Genomic DNA, 17,765 nt, shown 5'->3' on the forward strand with positions numbered 1-17,765 from the left:
GTCTTCTTGTCTATGAATATGGAATGTCTTTCCATGTGCTTAGGTCTTCATGAATTTCTTTCAGCAATGTTTTCTAGTTTTCAGGGTATTTAATTCTCTTTGATAAAATTGTAAATGGAATTGCTTTCTTAATTTCTTTTTCATATTGTTCATTGCTGGTGTGTAGAAACACAACTGATTTTTGTGTGTTGGTCTTGTGCCCAACAACGCTGATGAACTGGTTTTTCTGCTCTAGTAGCTTTCTTGTGGATTCTTTGGGATTTTCCATATATATGATCATGTTGTCTGTGAATAGAGATAGTTTTACCTATTTCTTTCCAATTTGGATGCCTTGTATTTCTTTTTCTTGTCTAATAGTTGTGGCTAGAACTTCTAGTACAATGTTGAATGGCAGCAGTGAAAAGAGGTGTCTTTGACTTGTTTGTGATCTTAGAGGGGTAGCTAAACTATTTTGAGTATAATGTTAGATGTAGGTTTTTCACAAATAACTTTATCATGTTGACGAATTTTCCCTCTATAGTTTTCTGAGAGATCTTATCATGAAAAGGCATTTTATTCTGTAAATGCCTTTTCTGCGTCAATTGAGATGATCGTGTATTTTTTCCCTTCTTTTTATTTATGTGATATATTATGCCGATTGATTTTATGTTGAGCCACTGTTGCATTCCTGGGATAAATCCCACTTGGTCATGATGAATAATCTATTTAATATGCTGTTGGATTTTATTTCCTTATATGTTGAGGATTTTTGTATTTATATTCATAAGAGATATTGGTCTATAATTTTCATTACTTGTGATGCATTTATGTGGCTTTGGTATCAGGGTAATGAAGGCCTCATAGAATGAGTTAGAAAGTGTTCCCTCTTCAATTTGTTGGAAGAGTTTGATAAAGATTGGTGTTAATTCTTCATTAAATGTTTGGTACAGTTCACTGGTGAGGCCATCTGGTGCAGGACTGTTCTTTGTTGGGAGGTTTTTGATTATTCACTCAATCTTTTTACTTGTTACAGGTGTGTTGAGATTTTCTATTTCTTCTTGGATTACTTTAGATAATTTGTATGTTTCCAGGAATTTGTCCATAAATTTTCTAGGTTATTTGACTTGTTGGCATACAACTGTTAATAGTATTCTTTTATAATCGTTTTTACTTCTGGAACGTCAGAAGTAATATCCTCAGTTCCATTTCTGATTTTAGTTATTTGCATGTTCTTTCTTTTTTCTTTAACAATCTAGCTAATGGTTGTTGATTTTGTTGATCTTTTCAAAGAAACAACTTTTGGTATCATTGATTTTTCTATTCTCTATTTTGTTTATCTCCACTGTAATCTGTTTTATTTCCTTCCTTCTGCTAGCGTTGGGTTTAGTTATCTCTTCTTTTTCCAGTTTCATAAGGTATAAAGTTAGGGTGTTGTTTTGAGCTCTTCTTTTTTAATGGCCATTTGCAGCTACAAATTTCCCTCTGATCATTGCTTCCTATAATTTTTGGTATGTTTTGTTATCATTTTCATTTGTTTCTAAGTATATTCTAATTTCCTTTTTGATTTCTTCTTTGACCCATTGGTTAAGAGTGTGTTGTTTAATTTCCACATATTTGTGAATTTTCCAGCATTCCTTCTGTTATTGATTTCTAACTTCATTACATTGTGGTTGGAGAAGATACTTTGTATGATATCAGTCTTTTAAAATCTATTGAGACTTGTTTTGTGGCCTAATATATGGCCTGTCTTGGAGAATGTCCCATGTGAACTTGAAAAGAGTGTATATTCTGCTATTGTTGGGTAGAATGTTCTGTACATGTCTAGTTTGGTTTATTGTGATGTTCAAGTCCTCTATTTCCTAACTTATCTTCCATCTGGTTGTTCTATTCATTATTGAAAGTAGGGTATTGAAGTTTCCAACTATTATTGTAGAACTGTTTATTCCTCCCTTTAATTCCGGTCATTTTTGCTTCATAATTACTGATAAGGAGGGACTTATTTCTGCCATTTTGCTATTTGTTTTCTATAGCCCTATAGATTTTGTGTCCTTCATTTCCTCCATTACTGCCTTTTTCTGTGTTTACTTGATTTTTTGTAGTGAAAAGTTTTGATTCAACTCTTATTTCCTGCTGTGGATATTCTATAGATATTTTCTTTGTGGTTGCCATGGGGATTACATTAACAGCCAAAAATTATAACAATCTAATTGAATTGATACCAGCTTCAGTAGCATACAAAAACTCTCCTATACAGTTCTATCTCCTTTTTCTGTTATTGATGTTACAGATCACATCTTTATATATTGTGTCCAATAACACAGATTAATATTTTTATGCATTTGTCTTTTAAATCATGTAGAAAATAAAAAGTGGAGTTACAAACCTAATTATAATAATACTTTTTATAATTGCCTGTGTATTTATCTTTATCAGAGATCTTTATTTCTTCATATGGCTTCAAATTGCTGTTGAGCATCCTTTTATTTCAACCTGAAGGATCCTCTTTAGCATTTCTCGAAGGGCAGGTTTAGTAGTAATGAACTCTCTCAGCTTTTTTTAAATCAGAGAATGTCTTAATTTCGCCCTCGTTTTTGAAGGACAATTTTGCTAGATATAGAATTCGCTGTCAACAGTTTTTTTCTTTCAGCACTTTGAATATTATCAACCCACTGCCTTCTAGCTTCCCAGGTTTAAGATGAGAAATTGGCTGATAATCTTATTGAGGAGTCCTTGTATGTGATGAGTCATTACTCTCTTGCTACTTTCAAGATTCTCTTTTTTCTTTAGCTTTTTACAGTTTGGTTATTATTCTTTCTCCCCTTTCTCTCTCTCTTCTCCTCCTGGGACTCCCGCAGTGGTATGTTGTTTCTCTTGATAGTGTCCCACAGACCCCTTAGGCTCTGTTCACTGTTCACATTTCTTCATTATTTTTTTTTTCCTGTCCCTCAGACGGAGTAGGAAGCACAAGGAATCCATCTCTCTACCTAGACAACAATTGTACTGGCAGAAGGTGTCTTAAATAACTATTTTGGAACTCTGCAGTCTATCTGAACGCTTGCATCTTCCAGGGGAAAGTTTGGTTGGTAAATTGAGGTTAATTTCAGTCACTGTCAACCTTTACTGTGATAGCAGCTACCCATTTCCTACCCCTCAACCCTGTGGCAAACAGCCATGTTCACATTCCTGGTGTGGCTTGCTGGAGCCAGGGTGGGAAATAAGAACCTTGTGCTCCAAATACCGATGTTCTGTGTTCTGACTGCTGCTTTTGAGTTCTGAGCTGCTCCAGGGGCTGGCTGCCATTGTTTCAACCCCCATCAGGTGAACTGGCTTCCAGGGGATTTCAAGGAATAGCACCTGTTTTGTTTGGTTGGTTTTTTTTTTTTCCCCGCCACACAATTTGGAAGACAGACATTTAAGGATTAGGATATTCAAAAGCAACCACTTCTAAGGGGGAAATTAGAAAGCCATCTTGTAGAACCAGGAAAAGATGCAGGCTCAGAAAAGACCTGAGCAGACCTCAAGCTTTCACCTCAGGCTGATCTTGCTCCCTGACACAGAGACACCCTTCAACAATCAAAAAAATAGCAAACCCTGGGGAAGGGGGAGAATCTGATTTGCAGAGTTACCACATTATAAGATTCAAATGTCCATTTTCCAAATCAAAAGGCATACAAAGAAAGAAGAAAGTATGACCCATTCAAAGAAACAAAAATCAACAGAAACCATCCCTGAGAAAGCTCAGACATCTGGCCTACTAGACAAAGACTTTAAAACAACTATCTCAAAATTACTCATTGAGCTAAAAGAAAACATGGATGAAGTCAGGAAAACAATGTATGAAAAAAATGAGAATATTATTAAAGAGAGAAATTATAAAAAAGAACCAAACTGAAATTCTGGAGTTGAAAAGTACAATAATGGAAATGAAAAATTCATTAGAGGATTTCAAAATCAGATGTGAGCAGATAGAAGAAAGAATCAGCAAACTTGTGAACCCTGTTCCTTTTTTTCTCCTTTCTTCTGCCCTAGTTCAAGCCTTTCTGATCTTAGGCAGCCTCCAGACTGTTCTATTTACCCATTTCCCTTGTCTACTCCTACCAGAAAGATCTTTTAAAAAGCCCAAATATGATATTGGCACTGTACTTAAAAGCCTCTAAGGGTACCCCTGTCTATAGATTGAACTTCATTTTCCTTATTTCAGCATTCAGGGACCTTCCCATTCTGGCTTCTGCTTACCACATCAATCCATTGAGCCTTGAGATATAACTTCTAGTTTCCAGGAAATAGGAGGTCTAAAGGAACAAACTGAATGACCTCTTGAGGAAGCAACCAGATCCAGAATGTGGGAAATTTTGCACCTCAAGTCGCCTGATTTCTTCAATAAGCCAGTGTCTTTTAATTTTTTTTTAAGTGCTAGATTAAAAAAATACTTAAGGGACATAACAACCAGATGCAATGTATGGCCCTGGATTGGATACTGATTTGGGAAAACTAGTAAAAAAATATATTTCAGTTAACAGAAACTTTGATTATAGTTAGGTATTAGATGAGAGGAAAAATTACTGAAATGATATTACTGATTTGGGAAAACCAGCTGTAAAAATATTTTTAGGTTGACAGAAAATTTGAATGTGATCTAGGAATTAGATGAGAGGAAAATTTACAGCAATTATAAGGTAGATATTGTTAATTGAATAAAGCAGATTGCTAAACTGTGATCTCATTTTGAAAAGCAGTATGGAGACACACAAAGAAGGATATGCATTAAAGTATTAACATTTGTGGAGGGAATGTGATGTTTTTATTTTTTATTTTAGCTTGTCTCTGTTTTCTATCTTCCCCAAGCCATACTGTATTAATTCTGTAATAAAACTATATTTTAAAAAATTATGTTAGGATTTACATATATATTTGGGGTATACATACGAATCAAGAAACATATGAATGTATGGTCACTAAAATATTAAAAGTGGTTTTGTCAGGGTGTCAGGATTTCAGGGGACTTACTTTCTTCCTAATACTATATCTATTATTTGAATACTTTAAAATGGGTGTGTATTATTATTACATAACTGTTTAAGGAGAAAAGGAACAAAGCTATTTTCTTGCAGGAGTACAGCCAAGTCTATGGTAATAAACAAGTCACAAAGAGGACTGCAACAGAGCACAACCTTTTTTCTTTTTGTCTGGTTAATTTGATGCCATACCCACAGGAAAACATTGCAAATGACCCATTCACCAGGAAAAGAGCATATTCTCTCTGAATAAAGAAAGGGGAAGAGTAATGGGGAGGCTGTAGAATTATTTTATAAATTACCCAGACTTAAGTAGCACCTTTAATAATCAGTTTTTGTTCCCAACTACATTGTAAATTCATTCAGGACAGGAACTTTAAATTTCATTCTCTTGCCGTTGCTCTGTATATCACTTTTAGTGATTTTTAAATAAAATCCCAGCCCCATCTTTGAGTAACACTCTGAAACAACCTTGTTCATTTCTGCCCTATTCTGTGTCTCTCAAATACCTTAAGGCAGCTGTGTTGTAGCCAGTGGGCCTTGGACTTGAGTGTCAGAAGTTTTGACTTCTAAACTGAATTCTGTTACTTAGGCGGGACTCGTTTAGAAAATGACAAACTCATAGCATTCTCACAGGTTTGTAGTCAAGTCCAATGAGATACCTGTAAAAGGACCTATCACAATCCCTGGCACATTGTGCGCGCTCAATAAAGGCCAGGTGAATTAAGTAACACCGTTAAGGGCTGCTTTTGAAACAGCACTTGAACGTGAAAGGTGAGCAGGGGATTCCTTTCTCTAGCACCAGTAGTCTTTGCGGTTGTTCCCCTTCGTAGACGCAAGAGGTGCTACCCAGCCTGCTCCCCTCGCCAGTCCAGCTTCCAGACCCTGGTGCAGTCCCATAGCCACTGCCGATCCAAGCACACACACCGAGCACCACGAAGCTTCCAGCTCCCACGGAGCAGACTGCGCGCAGGCGCAGACTCCTGAGGCGGGCTAAAAGCCCAGGTGGGGCTTCGAGGAAAGGAAGTACGCCCTCGCCGCCTGTTGTTGAGCCAACGGGGCCGCTCGGCTTAGCGGCGGGCCTATGAGACGGGGCAGGAGGCGGGGCGGAGGGCGGAAAGAGCCACTCTCACGTGAGTAGGGGGCGGGGAAGGCGGGGGCAGGGCGGCTGGGGAGGCCCAGGCGGCGGAGCCTCTGGGACGGCGAACGGCGGGCGGCGGAGGAGGAGACGGCGGGTCGGGTAGGGCCGCGTTTCCCCTCCTACTCCTCCCACCCTCCTATCCACCAAGCCCGGGGGCATCCGCCGACGGCCCCTGCGGGGAGCCAACCTGTGTTCTCATTCCGCGGGGCTGGGCCGGCGAGACTACGCTCAGCTCCCTGGACGAGTAGGGTTCTGAGGGGAGCCGTGATTGGGGGGAGGGGGAGTTGCGGCCGAGGGGAGGGGAGAGGGCGCATGCGCATGTGGGAACGCTCCTGGAGCCCCTGCCCAAACCGGTTCCCCCTGTCTGGGTGGGTGTCAGTCTTGTGAGTCTTGCGCTTGCGGCTCCCTCTGAACCCCCCAGCCAAGCAGGCTTCTCTCCTGACTTTCATGTTTGGGGCCAGGTCCTATTTGGGAATCCGGGCGCTCTCTCCGCCTCAGTTTCTCCCCATTGCCCGCAGGGCCTGTATCTGTGACTTAGGCTGGCTTCGGCCTCAGGCCAGCTTCCTGGGCTGCGCCTGGTTTGAAAGACTTGCTTTCTTTTAGTGTCGGTCTGCCATCTCGTGTTCTTTCTGTCTCATTTTCCCCGCCTGCGATTAAAGTGTCCCCGGCATCCCACTCTCCCCATCTGCTTTACGTATCTGCCCCCAGTACCTCATTGCTGTGTTTTGATTCTCAGCAACCTTCAGGGTTGTAGGTGTTGAGCCAGAGGATAACCCCAGACTTCCAGGAGTTCGCTGTCCATTGCCTGGTAGTACTTCGGTTCCTCCTCTTCTAACATTCAGATTATCATCATCTGCACCTGTTTTTACAGGCAGCTTCATACTTTAGTTACTCGGGGATTCCTTTATCTTGGAAACAAATATCCTAGAAGACCGTGTTAAGTGATCATGCTACTAGTGCTCACCGTACTAGTGCTCCGTTAGTTTAAAATCATGCTCCAACTTGAATTTGAGACCTTTTGGCTTTTGTTTTATTAGTGGAAAAAAATGTCAAGGACAGGGGTTCACAATTCATTTGATATTTTCATTCGAATAAACACCTGTATTCACATACATGTGACTGGAGTAGTAAATGGTGTGTGTGTGTTTCCAGCTGCTTTATTTAGGAAGAAAAAACAATGGAGGGTGAATTGAGGTATGTTTGTCACGTTAAACTGATGTATGAAAAGTAGTTGAAAGCAAGCTTAGGTGCCAAGGAAGTACACATTCAAATTTTTTTTTAAACCAAGGCCCTGTTGACCTTAATTCAAGTGTGTATAGGGTGCTATTTTAATATATATTGAAAGCTTTTAAGTAGAGTTTACTTATAAAAAGTGCAAATGAGTAGGGGAGAGAGGTCTTTATGATCTTCCTTTGTAGACCTCAGTTTGTGTTAATAAAATTTGAATCCATGATTGATTTGTATTTATTGGTAACATTTAAAATTCATATGTAGCTTTGATACAGATTAACTCCAGTTCGTAGTTAAAATTGAACTATTGCTATGTTGTGGTACACTTCCTTTTCGTTATTTCAGTTTTATAAATCAGTTTACAGTTAATTAACTCATTGGTGTTAAAGTATATATTTATCTGGATAGTTAACCTATCAACTGTATGCATTTTGGCATTTTTGGCATCGTGTTTTATTAGCAATTTATAAGGGCTTAATCTGGATTAAATGGTAATTTAGTGGGACTCTGGAAAAGTGAAGACATCTGTTTCATATCTTTTCTACTGCATATTGAAAGAAGTGTATTATGCACATTATCTATATGAGGGGACATGATTTTCCACAAATGTGTCTGAACTTTACAGCCTGAGTTCTTTAAAGAAGTCATTCTTTTATTGAGTATATTTCCAGCTAAACTTTACAGCCCAGATTCTTTTAAAGAAGTCATTGTCTTTTATTGAGCATGTTTCCAGCTAAAGGGAAGCCTACTTTGAAGGTCTCATCATTTCACAGTAATTGTTTTGACAAGTGACCTTTGAGTACAGGCTTCAGAAAATAATTAGTTTAAATCGGTGCTATTGTTGAGTGTCTTTATAGACACTGGTTCGTGTGCTGAGATTCTGATATAGGCTGACTGTGATGTTATCTTTGTAGTGTTCAATATAATCAGATATCATTACACTTCTCAAGCATGTGGAATAAATGAATATAAAGCCCTTGGATGTTTTTTGGAGATAGAACTGAAATACTACTAAAGAAGTGCTCATTTAACTGATATATATAAAGCAGAGTTTGGCATGAAATTTGGGTGCTTTGTATGTAACTACCTTGTTTTATAATGTTTTTACATAGTTATATCCCAAGGAAAGAAAATCCAAGGCTAAACACTCGATGTCCATGGGTATACATGAAAAAACACCATATCACTTTAACAGCTGGGTTTTTTTTTTTTTGCATAAACTGGTTACCTGATTCTCCCCCCACCCTCAGTTTGGTGTTGATCCTGAGATCCTTATTCTTTAGAAAACTTGTAAGTAAAAAAAATACCGGATAGACATTTAAACCTATGTTGTAACCACTCTTGTTGACCCTAACAGCCTTGTTTCTCTTTGTGTGTAAAGACGGACCAAATATGGCAGTTTGCAAGTCATGAACACTTTGGTTTATACAGTTTAGTCTGGAAGTTTCCCTCTTTCCAAAGCAACCATAATACTCTGAGGTAGTCATCAGTGAGAATTTTTTGAAGATTGTTCTTTCTATCATAGTAGAGTTCTATAAGGCCTAACTTCCCCCAAAATCCCTTTTTCTGTGGATCATTAAGTAGTACAAATAGTCTTAAACTTGTGTTTAAGCTCATGCTTGACATTAAATATATATTACCTTGGTTCTAAAACATGAGAAGTATGTCTTCTCAATTGTATGGCTGTGCTGCCAAATTTGGAGGTTTGCACTTCTCTAAGAGTTAATGCATGGCTGTTGTGTATCTCTAGTTAAGATTGCATTAGCTTTTATGTTGTAAATCACTACTTCTTGGGCTCTATTAATCTTTGTGGCAGTAACTTTTTCTCCATACTGAAATGTGGCATTTCTTAAGGTACATTAGCAAATTTGTTTCTGTGGTAACTTTAACAAAATGTTATTAATTCTTAGAGCTTAACAATAATTTGACTATTTAAAAATTTTTTCCCCTCATTTTCCCTTATTTATACATTTTGGTAATAATAACCAATAACCTATGGTTATAATCTTGTTTTCCATTTTCTGAGAATGGCCCTTGTATGGGAAAAGGAATTGATTTGCACACTCTGTCTTTGGGAACATATGTTAAGTATCATCAGGGGTATTAAGAGACAGCATTCAGGGATTGAATTGGATTAAATGTTGGGCATTTGTATAAAACTACTGGGGTGAAGAGCCATGAGTTAATCATTTTAATATTTTTACCATAGGGGTAATAAACTCTCTTAGGCCCTTGAAGTATGCTGATAAACGGATTCTGGCAATGTGAGAGTGGGAACATGTCACGTAAATCTCATTTGCTGTGACACACGATTTTCCATGAATAGACCTCTGATATGTCTGCAGAAGGGAAATTGTTATATCCTTATTGTAGTTACCTGTTGAATTCTCTGTGAATGGAAGAAAAATCTGATTTCTGTCTAACCTCAAAAGCTAATACTTACATAAAAAATTGTTCCCTAGCAGAAACAGTCTTATTTTTTACTTTTTTCCTTTTGGTTGTGAAAAAAGATCTTCTCAGATAGGTTTAAAAACACCTGTGGAACTTAATTAAACATTTGTGAATTTTTTAAATCTTTTTACACAGTGCCTATTCCAGTACTGTGAATGAAGGTGCTCAGGAAATGTTCATTGATTGCCCACCCCCTATTTAACACGCTGATCAAGTGTCCCCCCATCTTTGCGTAACTATAGACCAGGGCTGCCTTCTCTCAGAAGATGCAGAAAACATGTATCTTCTGTCAAATATTTGTGGTTTGCCTACACACATTCCTCTGACAATCAAACAGGTCATAGAAAAGAGAAGTCATATTTACTGTGTTTATCTTAGGCTTTGGTCATTTATTGAATGATTTGCTTGCTTGACATTAAATTCACATAGTTTAAGGAGAAATGAATATTATAAACATTCCAACTCTAAGTGTAGACAGGTTGATATTCTAAACGGGATAGATTCATGTTCTTCACTGTGGATGAGAAGGGACTATATTGACAAGTTTCCTAAAAGGAGGAAGAGTCTTTGTACAATCCTGCATTGCTTAAAAATAGACATATTTTTATATTTATAAAACACTATATTATATTACGCTATAGAAATCCATTCCAGAAAAAATAAAGATGAGGATACTTTGTTTTTTTAATCTCTACCAGCCAGGTCAGAAATATAATCTGACCTTGTGAATGAGTAGAACATTAACATTAAGCTAACTTTCCCTGTGTTCTCGGAGGTAGGTTTCTATTGTGGAAATGGCATCCAAATAATTTAAATATTTAGTTTTAGAGATCTTGTGTTGAAGTGGCATAATGCTAGCATACCTAGAATTCTGGAAAAAGTGCTGTTTCCTGAAATATCCACAGGAACGTGGGGAAGCCACTTATATGGTTTATTTTTTCAGGCATCAACAGTATTGCACTCAAATCATCAATATAGAGTTAAATGAATTGTTTTATGTGCATTTCATCTGCTCTTCTTACCTCTTGTACCTTTCGTTAGAGGTTTCAAGATAAAGGAGGGAGAGTGTGAACTTTGGAATCAGAACAGATATCCCAAGTCTTGCTTACTTAGTACACCACTGGATGTAAGCTACTTAATGACTCAGACTCAGTTTCTTCATTTGTAAAAATGGAACTAGTTATGCTTATCTCATGGATTAGGACTGGAAAGCATCTGACATACTCCCCTCCTTTCCTGGATATTCTCATTCACAAAATAGAAAGGGTTCAGTCTCCTCCTGTCACATAGGCGAAAACTGAAGCTACAGCATTGTCCAAATCAAACCAAAAAGGACCTAGTTCAACTCCCAGATGTTTTTTTTTATATTATACCAAACTGTTACCTTAAAAATTCTTAATAAAGATTGATCACTCATGAAAAAATGAGAAATAACTCTGAAAACATTGGCTGTCTTTTTTAGTCACTGTACTGTATTGATTTTTTGAGTTTTATCCTAAAGATCTTATAAAGTTACAATCAGGCTTTAAAAACTTTTATTGACCAATCAATGGATAAACAAAATGTGGTATATACATATCGTGGAATATTATTCAGCCTTAAAAAGAAAGGAAGTTTTGACACATACTACAACATAGATGAACTTTGAAGACGTTAGGCTAAGTGAAGTGAGCCAGTTACAAAAGGACAAATAACGTATGATTCCACTACTTATGTGAGGTACCTGGAGTAGTCAGATTCGTAGAGACAGAAAGTAGAATGTTGGTTGCCTGGGGGAATGGGAGTTAGTGTTTAATGCGCACAGAGTTTCACTTGGAGAAGATGAAAAACTTCTAGAGATGGATGGTGGTGATGGTTGCACAACAGTGTGAATGTACTTAATGCTGCAGAACTGTACACTTAAAAGTGGCTAAAATGGTAAAGTTTATGTTATATATATTTAACCACAATTTTAAAAGATTAAAACTTTTTAAATCTTTTAAAAAATTAAAAAAAAACTTTTGTCTCACAAATTCCTTCACTTACATCATTAAGGTATCTCTTTTAGTTCATCTGGAATTGAACTAAAAGTCACTTCCTATTCAAGGAAATGAATTGTCACAGACATTGTAGGTTAAAATTTGCCTAAAAGTGACTTGTAGACAAACTAGTTTTTCTTGCCTGTTAGTGCTTTGGGCCCAAGATGGTTAAGTTTTGTTTTCTTTTGTTTTTGGTTTTTAAGCTAATTATTCGGAAGACTTAAATTAATACAGTTCTCCTAGCTCACTAAAATAATTCAAAGAAACAGTCCCAAATTCAGAGTCAGACTTAAACAAGGACACGTCTATTGTTTAGCAATTAGTAGTGGTGGAAAGGAATTTATTTTTATAAAGAAGGGATGATTTTCCATTGAGTTTTGTTAGATTTGTCCCACCCTTCCCAGGGATAGGCTGTGAGAAGTTCATGTGAAAATTAATGCAGGGAGACAGACTTCAGAGCCAGGAAAAAAAGAAGAAAGCTGAGGTTAATATAGTGTGATTTTTAAAAAGAACTTTGTACTCTGCGTGTTTATTTTTAAAGGGCTACAAACCTCCAGGAATTGGCCTGCTACAGCGTCTTTGAGACTTGATTCTTTTGCTGCTTCCTGTCTTGTCTTTTTCTGAACAGAGGGTAATCTTATCAGATGTGTGTTTTAGAAGGATGGAACTGGAGCAACTATAGAGGATGGATTGGAATGGGGAGAGAATGGAGATAGGGACACCAAGGAGGAGAGATGTATTCTAGAAAAGGACAAAGGCACCTAGATACCTGGGTTTGGATCAAGTTCCACAATTTTCTCTGTGAACTTAACCAAGTTATTGAGCCAGTCTAAGCCTCAGTTTGTCTGTCATATGAAGTTAATACCTATCTCGTAAGGTTAGTGTAAAGATTAGTAATGATGCACTTAAAGCTTCTTAGTACCATGTTGGGCATATAATTGGTACTCAGGAACTAATAAGCATTATTGTCTCTTTAGATTTAGCAAGATGATTTAAGTATCCCCCTTGAGATTCCCTAAAGCTGTACTTATTTACTCACTGGTTGAACAAGAAAAATGATGGGGATAGGGAGGGAAGTAATGAGAGTGTTTTGGTCCAAAGAGATTCCAAGGTATGTGTTGTGGCTCAGTGTTGTTTAACTGGTTTTGGCCGTGACAGTTGGGATCTTGATTAAGAGTCAGTCAGGCACACTCAGGAGTAATTCTTTTGGAGTCTCTTTGTTCCAGTCATCATCCAAGTCCACATCCCCAGTCATATGCATGTAGTATAGCATATTTGTCCTTTGTCCTCCTCACGTAATTTAGACCCTATCAGTTAAACACTGATGAAAGAGTATTATTCAACTGATCAAATTTATTGAGCACTGCCAGTAAGCAAGGCTATGAAGATAATATGAATAAAACCTAAGATTTCTGTCCACAACTACTTCATAGGGACTGTCTGCTCATTGTATTCCCTGCATTTATCATGGTGGTTTATGCTTAGTAATTGTTTCTGGAATGAATGATCAACCAATACAGTGGAGTGGAAAAGAGATATAACATTATTTTACTGTGTAATAAATGCTGTAATTCTGTGATAAATTAAAAAGCAAGCAAACAAAAAGCCTTAGGAGTCCTAGAGCGAATAATGAATATTGCAGAAGGAAAAGGGGGAGGTCGAATATTTATTTGATTGTATCACAAGATTGCTGGTGTGGGAGGACTAACTGGGGAAATGACGCTTTCCTAGCTTAGCAAACAGCCTGAGCAAAGGCTTGAAAGCATAAAAATGCCTGACATATTTGGTGAGTTGTGGTATGGTGTGATAGAAGGAGATAAGATTAGAATGATAGATTGGCTCCAGATTTTGAAGAACTAATCGTATAAAGAGTTTGGATTTGATTCTGTTTTCAGTCAGGAGCAATCAAAAGTTTTAAGGAAGGGGGTGAGTTATATGATCATATCTGAATTTTAGAAATTAACTATGGGGCCTTAATAATCAATGACTAGAGAGAGTCTAGAAAGGGAGACTTACATTGTAGCTAAATTGAAAGATAATGAAGAATTCACAAGTCAGTGACATGAAGGATGGCAAAGGAGAAATGGATTTGGGGTATGTTTTGGAAATAAAATCCATTAGAGTTCCAAGGGAGAATGAGAAGAGGAGTCAAGGATTTTTTTGAGATTTCTGTTCTGTATCAGTGGTTGGTGACCAGGATAGGGAACCTGTGAGGAAGAATATGCTTGTGTGACAGATGGGGGTCCTCTTTGGACATGTAGAATACATGGCCATGGGACACATGTAGCAGAGCCCTCCTGTGTATTCTCATAACACCGATTGCATATCTCTATTATACCGAGCACTATACTGTGTTGTGATTACTTGTTTACTTGTCCATTTTCTCTACCACTACAATCCCATCAAAGGTAAAGAGTACCTATTATTCCTCACTGTAGCATTCCTAACCTAGTGCCTGGCACATATCAAACACTCGATACTGAATAGAAAAGAAAATGTAACACAAATATCCGTATGAAATGAAGGAGAAAAAACAGTATCATCAGCATACAAAAAAAATTACAATCATGTGAGCTAATGAGATAGCAGGGAAGAGTGTGGAAAAACAAGAGGGACAGGATGGAATTTAAAGAATGGCTAGAAGAAGAGGAATCTAAATGACAGCTGAGAAAAGGTAGTCAGAGATAGAAAATGGAAGCAGAAAGATGACAGTTTCAGAATAGGGAAATAGCATTTTCTTGTATTTCAGCTGGTAGAAGTAAGGTGAGAACTGAAAAGAATTCTTTGGGTTTTGAAATTTTGTATTGTTGATTTTTATTTTTATTTATTAAAATTTTTTTTTCCTTTCTGCAGTGGATATTCAGAAAGCATAAACATAGTACCCAGGGTCACAAAGATGAGGTTTGAATTCAGTTTTTTGTGGGTTTTTTTTTTTTTTTTTTTTTTTTTTTGCTGAGGAAGATTCTCCCTGGGCTAACATCTGTGCCAGTCTTCCTCTATTTTTTATGTGGGTCACTGCCGCAGCATGGCTGCTGACGAATGGTGTAGGTCTGCGCCTGGGAACCAAACCTGGGCCGCCAAAGCAGAGCACGCCAAACTTGACCACTAGGTTACCGGGCCGGCCCCTGAATTCAGTTTTTAAAAGAGGAGGTTCAGGGCCGGCCCCGTGGCTTAGCGGTTAAGTGCACGCGCTCCACTGCTGGCGGCCTGGGTTCAGATCCTGGGTGCGCACCAACGCACCACTTCTCCGGCCATGCTGAGGTCGCGTCCCACATACAGCAACTAGAAGGAAGTGCAGCTATGACATACAACTGTATACTGGGGCTTTGGGGGAAAAAATAAATAAATAAAATGAAAAAATAAATAAATAAAAGACGAGGTTCAGTGAGGGTTGGTGAAAGGTAGGGGAGCCAAATTTTTGAGAGGGACTGCTCAGTGAGAGTGAGGAGTCCCACTGAAGTGGTAGAGGTGGAGGCAATTAAGAAAGAGTTTCAAGAAAACCAAGGAAATAAATGCTAAACCAGCTCCCTGGATTAATGGCTGGGAACTAGCACATTTTTGTCTCAAGCATGTCAAATTCAGTTATAAGTATTGCTCATATCTCTTTTAGCAACTTAGGTAGATCACTAATTGGGAGGTGATTTTTGCCTCTACTAATTGCACATTAGCAAATCCATGCCACTGCAAGTTCACTGTTTATGTTACTGTTCTGAATGATGTTAATAACTAGAAACAATGCAAATATCCAATAGTACTCTCTCCCTCCCAAAAAAGTTCAAGTTTTTAAAAAGGAAATAAACATTGATTATCCAGAAGCCGACTGCGCATAGTGTCAAAAGAGCCTTTATCATGGCCATTTCTTTTTCATTTCACTCTCCATTAGCTGGAACTATAGTGTTTAAGAGGAGATTAAGAATGAAAATGAATCTTCATTCAGTACGATTGAGGTGCATTATTTCCCATGGTCTTTGCAGAAGTGCATGTTTGAGCATAAAGTTGTCACTTATGGTACAGAGCAGTGAATTTGGGCAAAAAGTATAGAGTTTTGATATCATGAGATTAATTTTCAGTGGGAAAATCTCTAGTGATCTTTTATGTATTAATAAGGATAAAAGTAATGAAAGGACAGAAGTAATGAAAAATATAACATAATTGAACTTTTGGCTTTGATTCAGGAGGCTGCATAATTAAACAAAATTACCTGTCATTTTAAGTGACTTGACTTATTAAAGGAGATACAGAGGAGGAAACATCCCTGAACTTGCACTTGCCAACCTGGCCCTCTTGGTAACTGGACATGTTATAAGGGTCTAGGCTCATCACCTGTATAAAAGAAGGAAACAAACTGAGTGCCTGCCAAACACCAGAGTGTTCGTATATATATTATCTTATTTAAAATGGGATAAAAATCCTTACTCTGGCTACCTTACAGAATTGTTAGGGTGATCAAATGAGATGAAGAATGGGTATGTTTTCATAATCTGTGAAGTATTATACAAAGATATGACATTTTTACTCATTCAAAGTATTTCTTTTTTTTTTTTTTTTTTCCTCCAAAACCCCAGTAGGTAGTTGTATGTCATAGTTGCACATCCTTCTAGTTGCTGTATGTGGGACGTGGCCTCAGCATGGCCGGAGAAGTGGTGCGTCGGTGCGCGCCCGGGGTTCTGAACCTGGCCGCCAGCAGCAGAGCGCGCGCACTTAACCACTAAGCCACGGGGCCGGCCCCAAAGTATTTCTTTAGATTTATTTAGATATAAACAAATTAGAACGTGGAATTAGGAAAGCTGTATATTTTTGCCCAAATATTGTATTTCCTAAATTGAATTACCCAAATCAGTTGGTACTTGTTAATTCTTTTAAAATCAGAAGTTTTTGAAAAGCTGTAACTATTGGGTGCTATAATGTTCTGTGTGTAATGTTAAATGATATATATATTCCTTAATAATTTTTATAATAGCTCTATGAGGTAGATAGTAACTAGATAGTACACTATTTTCGTTTATGAAACTGAGGCACAGTGTGAGCAAGCTCACAGTATTATTAGGTAGTAAACCAGTATCTAACTTGGATGTGTCCTAACTCTTAACTGTGTGCTTTACCATCACAAGTACGACTTCTCTTTTTATTGTCAGTCTATGAAAGATGGTCTTACCTTTTCATTGGGTGGCTTTTCCATCTTTATTTGCCATTTATCCTGTTTCTTTAGCAAATATTTGAGCACCTAGTATGTGCCAGGCATTGTTCCAGGTGGTAGGGATACAGTAGTTAATGAAACAGACAAAAATCCCTGCCCTCCTGGAACTTCGGTTCTAGCTTACATGATACTTAACAACAAATGATTAAAATATAAAGTGTGTCAAAGGGTGATAGGTGGTATGGAGAAAGGTAGAAAGAGGGATGGCAGTGCAGGGTGTTTGGGGAGGAAGTTTGTACCTTATTGTCCATGAGAATTAGAATTACAGTCTGAAGGATGAGGAATTAGAGTAGGGGGCTTCTTGTGGTAACTGATCTAAGTAGGGATTAAAAACAAAACTAGTCCTTATGGTCGCGAGACAGGGGTTGTGAATACTCCAGAATTTTGCTGGGAGTACACCAAGTTCTGGGGCACCTCTTTATTGTGGAGGCCAGGGAAAGGGTGGTCTTATTCCCAGCCCTTGGAGCTCATGGACTCCCTCTTCACTTCTGCTAATGGTTAGGCCAGAGAAGAGGAGTCTTATTGTATAACTTTTCCTGTACTACTTAGTGTTTTGATAAACCTCATTTCCCCTCAGTGATTCAGTTAGTTTCAGGTGCCAAAACAAACAGTAAAGTGTCTTATAAAGCGTATTTTCCTATCCCTTCCTCAAAGAAAATAGATTGAACTTTGAGCCTGCCAAATCTTCTCAGTTCCGTAGTATAAATAGCAAAGTACCTTATTTTTGAGTCTAG

General features: G+C 37.8%; 1 protein-coding gene across 4 annotated transcripts in view; it reads left to right on the forward strand.

Moving 5' to 3' along the window:
• Positions 1-17,765, forward strand: part of RABGAP1 (RAB GTPase activating protein 1) — a 159,525-nt gene that overhangs the window by 1,115 nt on the left and 140,645 nt on the right. The window contains exon 1 of one of the 4 annotated variants that reach the window (XM_058523985.1): positions 6,190-6,234. The exons of 1 other annotated variant lie outside the window; for it this stretch is intronic. The gene's annotated coding sequence lies outside the window, so the exon portion shown is untranslated. 2 more of the 4 variants (XM_058523983.1, XM_058523984.1) reach the window with 2 other exon arrangements.

The sequence above is a fragment of the Diceros bicornis genome, chromosome 28, assembly GCF_020826845.1.
Source record: "Diceros bicornis minor isolate mBicDic1 chromosome 28, mDicBic1.mat.cur, whole genome shotgun sequence".
NCBI lineage: Eukaryota > Metazoa > Chordata > Mammalia > Perissodactyla > Rhinocerotidae > Diceros > Diceros bicornis.